Here is a 12672-nt window from a genome sequence, read left to right as displayed (position 1 = left end):
GCATTGTATTGGTGGAGGCATCGGCTAGTGGGATTTTCCACCATATTTATGATACCAGTCATTTGCTTTGAAATCAGTGAGGAGAAGTGAACAAGTGCACACTTTGGGATGAAGGACAGGTAATTGGGACATGTCTCTAGGGTTATAGGGTAAATGTAGTATCATTAGTACAGTGGTTTTAGTTTGGGTCAAAGCATATGTAACCTGGGTCAAAGCATATGTAACATGGGTCAAAGCATATGTAACCTGGGTCAAAGCATATGTAACCTGGGTCAAAGCATATGTAACCTGGGTCAAAGCATATGTAACATGGGTCAAAGCATATGTAACATGGGTCAAAGCATATGTAACCTGGGTCAAAGCATATGTAACCTGGGTCAAAGCATATGTAACCTGGGTCAAAGCATATGTAACCTAAACACCACAAAAAGCTCAAGGTTATTGACAAGGGACGAAGTGAAGGCTGGTGAACACGATTCAACATAGATGAGGAAAGGCTGACGGACACACAATGAAGCCACAAGCTCTCAGTCCTGTATTCCTGAGCGTACATTAGACAGACCTTTACTAAAACCCCTTTCAGACAAAGGTTCCACTCATTGACCTGCTTCTTTTGTCCTGCTTTCTGGTATATCTGAAAGTGGGAGGGGATTTAAAAAAAACATGGTCAAATAAAAGCCACCAAAAGACCTAGTCATGATTCCTGCATTTTCACAGACCCTGTAACCAAAATACAGGTATCAGGTCTGTGTGAATGGTTCTCTGCTTTTTTGCAGGTCAATTCATTAACACTTCCATTGTTTAACCTCTATGACTTGAAATGCACCACACACAACACCTCCCACCCGTCCAAATTTGCCAGTTACCCACTTGTATGTATAAAAGGGGTATGCCAATAAAAAAAAGTAAAAAAAAATTGTCACATGCGCTGAATACAACCTTACAGTGAAATGCTTACTTACAAGCCCTTAACCAACAATGCAGTTTTAAGGAAAATAAGAGTTAAGAAAATATTTACTAAATAAACTAAAGTTAATTTATTTTAGTTTATTTAAATAACGCAATAAAATAACAATAATGAGGCTATATACAGGGGGTACCGGTACCGAGTCAATGTGTGGGGGTACAGGTTAGTCGAGGTAATTGAGGTAATATGTACCTGTAGGTAGGGGTAAAGTGCATTGTTGGAAAAGGACCCGGAAGCATTTCACTGTTAGTCTACACCTGTTGTTTACGAAGCATGTGACAAATTACATTTGATTTGATACCTGCAAGAAAGTGGTAAACAAGGGGATGTTTGAAAGGGGGTCAAATAAACATTGCCTTATATATATATATATATATATTACAGGTAATATACCACATCTCCTTATATATATTACAGGTAATATACCACATGTCCTTATATATTCTACAGGTAATATACCACATCTCCTTATATATTCTACAGGTAATATACCACATCTCCTTATATATTCTACAGGTAATATACCACATCTCCTTATATATTCTACAGGTAATATACCACATCTCCTTATATATTACAGGTAATATACCACATCTCCTTATATATTCTACAGGTAATATACCACATCTCCTTATATATTCTACAGGTAATATACCACATCTCCTTATATATTCTACAGGTAATATACCACATCTCCTTATATATTCTACAGGTAATATACCACATCTCCTTATATATTACAGGTAATATACCACATCTCCTTATATATTACAGGTAATATACCACATCTCCTTATATATTACAGGTAATATACCACATCTCCTTATATATTACAGGTAATATACCACATCTCCTTATATATTACAGGCAATATACCACATCTCCTTATATATTACAGGTAATATACCACATCTCCTTATATATTACAGGCAATATACCACATCTCCTTATATATTACAGGCAATATACCACATCTCCTTATATATTACAGGTAATATACCACATCTCCTTATATATTTTGAGGGAGGGGTCTGGGGTGCAGGGGAGGGGTTTGAGGGAGGGGTCTGGGGTGCAGGGGAGGGGTTTGGGGAGGGTTCTGGGGTGCAGGGGAGGGGTTTGGGGTTTGAGGGAGGGGTCTGGGGAGGGGTCTGGGGTGCAGGGGAGGGGTTTGGGATTTGAGGGAGGGGTCTGTGGTGCAGGGGAGGGGTCTGGGGTGCAGGGGAGGGGTCTGGGGTGCAGACCACACACTCCAGCACAGTCGGTGGCGGCATGCACCTTTAACGTTTGTTTGCGGACCGCCATTTTATCATAGAAGAAGAAGAATTTGAGTTTGAGTAGAAAACTGTGCTAAACAGATCATCTTTGATCAAATCTGATCAGGGGGCTATGCGTTCAAATCAATACATATAGCTAGCTAGCTATATACTTTTAAACAAATTTGTCACATCAGTCAATACATTTACGTCATTTAGCAGACGCTCTTATCCAGAGCGACTTTACAGTTAGTGAATGCATACATTTATTTATTTTTCATACTGGCCCCCCGTGGGAATCGAACCCACAACCCTGCCGTTGCAAGCGCCATGCTCTACCAACTGAGCTACACGGGGCCAATACAACAGATGATGGAGACATGCCGCTCCAAGATCCGTGACTAATTGCCATGCTGGTTCTACCATGAGTAGCTTGGTTCTACCATGAGTAGCTTGGTTCTACCATGAGTAGCTTGGTTCTACCATGAGTAGCTTGGTTCTACCATGAGTAGCTTGCCAGCAAATTGTAAAGTGAATTAACCTAGCTAATCAAACTGGCGCACACTACACCCAGCAAGCAGTCCTATTCTCCTCACGTTTTCTCATGTAGCTAGCTAAAACTGGCTTGGCTAGCTAGCCAGTAAATTAGCTAGCTAACGTTAGTTAGCATGGCATTATTTAGCCCAAAGCCTAGGCCGACAGACGGCGATATTGAGACTTTTCATCTTTAAGTCGAAAGGCATTGTATGCAGCCGTCTATACATAAAACATTCTCCATTCGGGCTGCAAAAGCGTTGATATCCTCCTTAACTCTATTTATTGTCGAGAAGGTGGAAAAAAACAGGTAAAGTATGTATACTGACTTTATGAAAGTTGAGGCCTTTAAAATGTGATCCAAGCAGAGCCATAAGGACCTTCACCTTCCGCCCAAGTCTACAGGTACATCCGTCACACCTTCGCCCTGCGGCTGCCAGACCAAGCCACCATCAGGAGATGGTTCGGTGTCACTAACAGCAGCCCTGGTTTCAACCACACTGTGCTGGAGTCGCTGGAGGCTAAGGTGAATGAGGAGAAGGGAGAGGGCAGAGAGCCCTTCTAATGGGGGAACCGGACATCCAGGAGGAGGAGTGTTACGGGGATGAGGGAGTTGTGCTGGGATGGAGCTGGACGAGACCTTGCTGATGGCCAGAGACATGGTCACATTCATGCTGGTGAGCTTACATGACGATGTTAAAGTGATGTTCCCTGTCAACCTGGTGCGTCTCTGCCTTCAATTACATTTACGTCATTTAGCAGACGCTCTTATCCAGAGCGACTTACAGGAGCAATTAGGGTTAAGTGCCTTGCTCAAGGGCACATCGACAGATTTTTCACCTAGTCGGCTCAGGGATTAGAACCAGCGACCTTTCGGTTACTGGCACAACGCTCTTAACCACTGAGCTACCTGCCACCAATACTCCTTATAGGACACATCACTGCACTCTATACTCCTTTGTAAACTGGTCATCTCTGTATACCCGGCGCAAGACCCACTGGTTGATGCTTATTTATAAAACCCTCTTAGGCCTCACTCCCCCCTATCTGAGATACCTACTGCAGCCCTCATCCTCCACATACAACACCCGTTCTGCCAGTCACTCTGTTAAAGGTCCCCACAGCCCACACATCCCTGGGTCGCTCCTCTTTTCAGTTCGCTGCAGCTAGCGACTGGAACGAGCTGCAAAAAACACTCAAACTGGACAGTTTTATCTCCATCTCTTCATTCAAAGACTCAAACATGGACACTCTTACTGCCAGTTGTGGCTGCTTCGCGTGATGTATTGTTGTCTCTACCTTCTTGCCCTTTGTGCTGTTGTCTGTGCCTAATAATGTTTGTACTATGTTTTGTGCTGCTGCCATGTTGTTTTTCTACCATGTTGTTGTCATGTGTTGCTACCATGCTATGTTGTTGTCTTAGGTCTCTCTTTTTGTAGTGTTGTGGTGTCTCTCTTTATGTAGTGTTGTGGTGTCTCTCTTTATGTAGTGTTGTGGCGTCTCTCTTTATGTAGTGTTGTGGTGTCTCTCTTTATGTAGTGTTGTGGTGTCTCTTTATGTAGTGTTGTGGTGTCTCTCTTTATGTAGTGTTGTGGTGTCTCTCTTTATGTAGTGTTGTGGCGTCTCTCTTTATGTAGTGTTGTGGTGTCTCTTTATGTAGTGTTGTGGTGTCTCTCTTTATGTAGTGTTGTGGCGTCTCTCTTTATGTAGTGTTGTGGCGTCTCTCTTTATGTAGTGTTGTGGTGTCTCTTTATGTAGTGTTGTGGTGTCTCTCTTTATGTAGTGTTGTGGTGTCTCTCTTTATGTAGTGTTGTGGTGTCTCTCTTTATGTAGTGTTGTGGCGTCTCTCTTTATGTAGTGTTGTGGCGTCTCTCTTTATGTAGTGTTGTGGTGTCTCTTTATGTAGTGTTGTGGTGTCTCTCTTTATGTAGTGTTGTGGTGTCTCTCTTTATGTAGTGTTGTGGTGTCTCTCTTTATGTAGTGTTGTGGTGTCTCTCTTTATGTAGTGTTGTGGTGTCTCTCTTTATGTAGTGTTGTGGTGTCTCTCTTTATGTAGTGTTGTGGTGTCTCTCTTTATGTAGTGTTGTGGTGTCTCTCTTTATGTAGTGTTGTGGCGTCTCTCTTTATGTAGTGTTGTGGTGTCTCTCTTTATGTAGTGTTGTGGTGTCTCTCTTGTCGTGATTGTCACGACTTCCACCGAGGCTGCTTCCCCTCCTTGTTCGGGCAGGTTTCGGCGTTCGGCGTCACCGGCTTACTAGCAACTGCCGATCCATTTATCATCACTCCATTTGTCTTGTCTTCAATGACACACACCTGGTCCTTATTCCCTCATTAGTCATTGTATAAGTGTTCCCTCTGCCCCCTTGTCCTTGTGGGTGATTGTTTATTGTGGAGGTTAGTGAAGCTCGGTGGAGCTCGTGTATTGTGTATCGACGGGAGTATTTCCCGTGTGCCTTGTATTTTCCAGTGCGCCTGTTTTGTGCCCTGGAGTGTGTTTGACGCATTTCTGCGTAAACCTTTATTTTGCGGAATAAAGCCTGTTGTTCTGTGATTTACCCTCCTGCGCCTGACTCCTTCATCACAGTGATGTGTGTTTTGTCCTATATTTGTATTTTTAATCCCAGCCCCCGTCCCCGCAGAAGGCCTTTTGCCTTTTGGTAGGCCGTCATTGTAAATATGAATTTGTTCTTAACTGACTTGCCTAGTTAAATAAAGGTTAAATAAAAAAAAATAAAAAATAAAAAGCTGGATGACATGGAAGCGGAGGTCGCAGCCATTACATTGGGCGGATGTTCAGCGACCAACGTCCGTGTTCTGAAAGAGCTTGGAGCCAAGATGGATGTTTCAGATCCCTCCAACCTGGACCCGGCTCTCCCTGACCCGGCTCTCCCGGACAGGAGGATCCAGGTCCTGGTGGATATGCACGAGATGTCCAGGCTGCTGAAGATCTCCCTGGTGTCTTCCAAATTGATGGTGGATGGAGAAGGGACTATGGCAATCTGGCAGCACCTGGAAGCCCTCCAGACCCTGAACCAAAACAAGGACAGTCCCAAGCCTCGACTATTTGGACTGTCTGCCAGGGCATCCAGAGACCAGCGTTTTGTGGATTCCATCATCGAATCACCCCTCGGCGCCACCACAGATCATTCCCTCCGCTTCTACAGGGACCAGCTGAAGCTGCAGGCTTTCGCAGACAGCGAACACACCGGCAGGTTCCTTGAGGTCTTCGCCACGCTGGCGGACATCTTGAGTGCCGCTGACACCCACCAACGAGACCTCCACGATGGGCTTCCTGTCCGAGGCCTATTACTATGTCTCCGCCCTGAGAGAGACAGGCGGTGCACCGCTCACCTCCGGCCAGATGAAAACGCCGTACTTCAGAGCTCTGGTGGCCATCAGGAGCCTCCAGGCTCTGTACGAACGGCTCGTCAAGCCCAAACCAGTCCCAGTCCCGTCCCAGCCCAGTCCCGTCCCAGTCCCGTCCCAGCCCAGTCCCAGCTCCAGTCCCAGTCCCAGTCCCGTCCCAGCTTCAGTCCCAGCCCAGTCCCAGCCCAGTCCCAGCCCAGTCCCAGCCCAGTCCCGTCCCAGCCCAGTCCCACCCCAGTCCCAGCCCAGTCCCAGCCCAGTCCCAGTCCCAGCCCAGTCCCAGCCCAGTCCCAGCCCAGTCCCAGTCCCAGCCCAGTCCCAGCCCAGTCCCAGCCCAGTCCCAGTCCCAGTCCCGTCCCAGCCCAGTCCCATTATAGTTATATAGGTCTGTTACCTAGATATATGGGTATGTTACCTAGCTATATGGGTCTGTTACCTAGATATATGGGTCTGTTACCTAGTTATATGGGTCTGTTACCTAGTTATATGGGTCTGTTATCTAGATATATGGGTCTGTTATCTAGTTATATGGGTCTGTTACCTAGTTATATGGGTCTGTTACCTAGATATATGGGTCTACCTAGTTATTGGGTCTGTTATCTAGTTATATGGGTCTGTTACCTAGTTATATGGGTCTGTTACCTAGATATATGGGTCTGTTACCTAGTTATATGGGTCTGTTACCTAGTTATATGGGTCTGTTACCTAGATATATGGGTCTGTTACCTAGTTATTGGGTCTGTTATCTAGTTATATGGGTCTGTTACCTAGTTATATGGGTCTGTTACCTAGATATATGGGTCTGTTACCTAGATATATGGGTCTGTTACCTAGTTATTGGGTCTGTTACCTAGTTATATGGGTCTGTTACCTAGTTATATGGGTCTGTTACCTAGATATATGGGTCTGTTACCTAGTTATATGGGTCTGTTACCTAGATATATGGGTATGTTACCTAGTTATTGGGTCTGTTACCTAGATATATGGGTCTGTTACCTAGATATATGGGTCTGTTATCTAGTTATATGGGTCTGTTACCTAGTTATATGGGTCTGTTACCTAGATATATGGGTCTACCTAGTTATTGGGTCTGTTATCTAGTTATATGGGTCTGTTACCTAGTTATATGGGTCTGTTACCTAGATATATGGGTCTGTTACCTAGTTATATGGGTCTGTTACCTAGTTATATGGGTCTGTTACCTAGATATATGGGTCTGTTACCTAGTTATTGGGTCTGTTATCTAGTTATATGGGTCTGTTACCTAGTTATATGGGTCTGTTACCTAGATATATGGGTCTGTTACCTAGATATATGGGTCTGTTACCTAGTTATTGGGTCTGTTACCTAGTTATATGGGTCTGTTACCTAGTTATATGGGTCTGTTACCTAGATATATGGGTCTGTTACCTAGTTATATGGGTCTGTTACCTAGATATATGGGTATGTTACCTAGTTATTGGGTCTGTTACCTAGATATATGGGTCTGTTACCTAGATATATGGGTCTGTTATCTAGTTATATGGGTCTGTTACCTAGTTATATGGGTCTGTTACCTAGATATATGGGTCTGTTACCTAGTTATATGGGTCTGTTACCTAGTTATTGGGTCTGTTATCTAGTTATATGGGTCTGTTATCTAGTTATATGGGTCTGTTACCTAGTTATATGGGTCTGTTACCTAGATATATGGGTATGTTATCTAGTTATATGGGTCTGTTACCTAGTTATATGGGTCTGTTATCTAGATATATGGGTCTGTTACCTAGATATATGGGTCTGTTACCTAGTTATTGGGTCTGTTATCTAGTTATATGGGTCTGTTACCTAGTTAAATGGGTCTGTTACCTAGATATATGGGTCTGTTATCTAGTTATATGGGTCTGTTACCTAGTTATATGGGTCTGTTACCTAGATATATGGGTCTGTTACCTAGATATATGGGTCTGTTACCTAGTTATATGGGTCTGTTACCTAGTTATATGGGTCTGTTACCTAGATATATGGGTCTGTTACCTAGTTATTGGGTCTGTTATCTAGTTATATGGGTCTGTTACCTAGTTATATGGGTCTGTTAGCTAGATATATGGGTCTGTTACCTAGATATATGGGTCTGTTATCTAGTTATATGGGTCTGTTACCTAGTTATATGGGTCTGTTATCTAGTTATATGGGTCTGTTACCTAGATATATGGGTCTGTTATCTAGTTATATGGGTCTGTTACCTAGTTATATGGGTCTGTTACCTAGATATATGGGTCTGTTACCTAGTTATTGGGTCTGTTATCTAGTTATATGGGTCTGTTACCTAGTTATATGGGTCTGTTACCTAGATATATGGGTCTGTTACCTAGTTATATGGGTCTGTTACCTAGTTATATGGGTCTGTTACCTAGATATATGGGTCTGTTACCTAGTTATTGGGTCTGTTATCTAGTTATATGGGTCTGTTACCTAGTTATATGGGTCTGTTACCTAGATATATGGGTCTGTTACCTATATATATGGGTCTGTTACCTAGTTATTGGGTCTGTTACCTAGTTATATGGGTCTGTTACCTAGTTATATGGGTCTGTTACCTAGATATATGGGTCTGTTACCTAGTTATATGGGTCTGTTACCTAGATATATGGGTCTGTTACCTAGTTATTGGGTCTGTTACCTAGATATATGGGTCTGTTACCTAGTTATATGGGTCTGTTACCTAGTTATTGGGTCTGTTACCTAGATATATGGGTCTGTTACCTAGTTATATGGGTCTGTTACCTAGATATATGGGTCTGTTACCTAGATATATGGGTCTGTTATCTAGTTATATGGGTCTGTTACCTAGTTATATGGGTCTGTTACCTAGATATATGGGTCTGTTACCTAGTTATATGGGTATGTTACCTAGTTATTGGGTCTGTTATCTAGTTATATGGGTCTGTTATCTAGTTATATGGGTCTGTTACCTAGTTATATGGGTCTGTTACCTAGATATATGGGTCTGTTATCTAGTTATATGGGTCTGTTACCTAGTTATATGGGTCTGTTATCTAGATATATGGGTCTGTTACCTAGATATATGGGTCTGTTATCTAGTTATATGGGTCTGTTACCTAGTTATATGGGTCTGTTACCTAGATATATGGGTCTGTTACCTAGTTAAATGGGTCTGTTACCTAGATATATGGGTCTGTTATCTAGTTATATGGGTCTGTTACCTAGTTATATGGGTCTGTTACCTAGATATATGGGTCTGTTACCTAGTTATATGGGTCTGTTACCTAGTTATATGGGTCTGTTACCTAGATATATGGGTCTGTTACCTAGTTATTGGGTCTGTTATCTAGTTATATGGGTCTGTTACCTAGTTATATGGGTCTGTTACCTAGATATATGGGTCTGTTACCTAGATATATGGGTCTGTTACCTAGTTATTGGGTCTGTTATCTAGTTATATGGGTCTGTTACCTAGTTATATGGGTATGTTACCTAGATATATGGGTCTGTTACCTAGATATATGGGTCTGTTACCTAGTTATTGGGTCTGTTATCTAGTTATATGGGTCTGTTACCTAGTTATATGGGTCTGTTACCTAGATATATGGGTCTGTTATCTAGTTATATGGGTCTGTTACCTAGTTATATGGGTCTGTTATCTAGTTATATGGGTCTGTTACCTAGATATATGGGTCTGTTACCTAGATATATGGGTCTGTTACCTAGATATATGGGTCTCTTACCTAGCTTATATGGGTCTGTTATTTAGACATATGGGGCTGTTTTGTGTGTTTTTTGACTCTGTACTCCAGCACTTTGGATTTGAAATTCTACAACGACAATGAGGTTAAAGTGCTGTCAGCTTTAATTTGAGGGTATTTTCATCCATATCGGGTGAACCGTTTAGAAATTACAGAACGTTTTGTACACAGTCCCCATTTTATGGGACCAGAAGTATTGTGAGAAACTCACTAATGTGTAGTAAAACGTTTAGTATTTGGTCCCATATTCATAGCACACAATGACCACATGAAGCTTGTGACTCTACAAACTTGTTGGATACGTTTGCTGTTTGTTTTGGTTGTGTTTCAGATGATTTTGTGCCCAATAGAAATAAAATGGTAAATAATGTATTGTGTAGTTTTGGAGTCACTTTTCTGGTAAATAAAAATATAATATGTTTCTAAACACTTCTACATTAATGTGGATGCTACCATGGTTACGGATAATCGTGAATGAATCGTGAATAATGATTTTCAAAAGCCAAGGAAAAACACATGTAATATAACTTTTGAAGCTGTGCATTGCAATGTGCTTTGTTGTTTGTTGAGAAAGACCACTTTAATACTTTAACATGTTGGAGAAAATGTCAAATGTTCCAGCTTTAATAAAACTACATTCAATCTGAATTTAGGATGTACCGTCTGGGAATTTCTGCAGAATGATTTCCATTTCTATTGGTGAAGTAACATATGTCCACCAGGTGGCGTCTGAACATCATAGTACACAGAAGTTCTGCTACCCTTCGTCTGCCACGTCTGCTTATTTGTTTGTATTTGTATTTATTATGGATCCCCATTAGTTCCTGCCAAGGCAGCAGCTACTCTTCCTGGGGTTTATTATGGATCCCCATTAGTTCCTGCCAAGGCAGCAGCTACTCTTCCTGGGGTTTATTATGGATCCCCATTAGTTCCTGCCAAGGCAGCAGCTACTCTTCCTGGGGTTTATTATGGATCCCCATTAGTTCCTGCCAAGGCAGCAGCTACTCTTCCTGGGGTTTATTATGGATCCCCATTAGTTCCTGCCAAGGCTGCAGCTACTCTTCCTGGGGTTTATTATGGATCCCCATTAGTTCCTGCCAAGGCAGCAGCTACTCTTCCTGGGGTTTATTATGGATCCCCATTAGTTCCTGCCAAGGCAGCAGCTACTCTTCCTGGGGTTTATTATGGATCCCCATTAGTTCCTGCCAAGGCTGCAGCTACTCTTCCTGGGGTTTATTATGGATCCCCATTAGTTCCTGCCAAGGCAGCAGCTACTCCAAACATATTAAAGCACTTAAATTACATATAAAACAAAATATAAAACAGTACAACATATAACATTATTACACCACTACATATCTACAATACAAAATATTTAATACCACCATACAACAATATCATCATGTGTGCATATGAATGTGTCTGTACCTTTGTGTGTGTCTCTTCACAGTCCCCGTTGTTCCATAAGGTGCATTTTTACCTGCTTGCATCAGTTACCTGATGTGGAATAGAGTTCCATGTAGTCATGGCTCTAAGTAGCACTGTGCGCCTCCCATAGTCTGTTCTGGACGGGGACTGTGAAGAGACCTCTGGTGGCATGTCTTGTGGGGTATACATGTTTGTCTGAGCTGTGTGCTAGACAGTTTACAATCCAGGGTTACTCCAAGCAGTTTAGTCACCTCAACTTGCTCAATTTCCACATTATTCAGTATGAGATGTAGTTGAGGTTTAGGGTTTAGTGAATGATTTGTCCCAAATACAATGCTTTTAGTTTTGGAAATATTTAGGACTAACTTATTCCTTGCCACCCATTCCGAAACTAACTGCAGCTCTTTGTTAAGTGTTGCTGTCATTTCAGTCACTGTAGTAGCTGACGTGTATAGTGTTGAGTCATCCGCATACATAGACACACTGGCTTTACTCAAAGCCAGTGGCATGTCATTAGTAAAGATTGAAAAAAGTAAGGGGCCAAACAGCTGCCCTGGGGAATTCCTGATTCTACCTGGATTATGTTGGAGAGGCTTCCATTAAAGAACACCCTCTGTGTTCTGTTAGACAGGTAACTCTTTATCCACATTATAGCTGGGGGTGTAAAGCCATAACACATACGTTTTTCCAGCAGCAGACTATGATCGATAATGTCAAAAGACACACTGAAGTCTAACAAAACAGCCCCCACAATCATTTTATCATCAATTTCTCTCAGCCAATCATCAGTCATTTTTGTAAGTGCTGTGCTTGTTGAATGTCCTTCCCTATAAGCGTGCTGAAAGTCTGTTGTCAATTTGTTTACTGTAAAATAGCATTGTATCTTGTCAAACACCATTTTTTACAGAAGTTTATTAAGGGTTGGTAACAGGCTGATTGGTCGGCTATTTGAGCCAGTAAAGGGGGCTTTACAGAATGACTTTTGCTTCCCTCCGAACCTGAGGGCTGATCTTGCCAATTAAAAAAATCCTTAAAGTAATTGGCAATATCAGTGGGTTTTGTGATGAATGAGCCATCTGATTCAATGAATGATTGAGCAGAGTTTGCCTTTTAGCCCAAAATGTCATTTAAGGTGCTCCAAAGCTTTTTACTATCATTCTTTATGTCATTTATCTTTGTTTCATAGTGGAGTTTCTTCTTCTTTTTATTCAGTTTAGTCACATGATTTCTCAGTTTGCAGTACGTTTGCCAATCGGTTGTGCAGCCAGACTTATTTGCCATACCTTTTGCCTCATCCCTCTCAACCATACCATTTTTCAGTTCCTCATCAATCCAAGGGGATTTCACAGTTTTTACAGTAATTTTCTTAATGGGTGCA

The sequence above is a fragment of the Coregonus lavaretus genome, assembly GCF_964263955.1.
Source record: "Coregonus lavaretus genome assembly, chromosome: 23".
In the NCBI taxonomy this organism is placed as follows: Eukaryota; Metazoa; Chordata; class Actinopteri; order Salmoniformes; family Salmonidae; genus Coregonus; species Coregonus lavaretus.
This window is presented reverse-complemented; position numbering follows the sequence as displayed.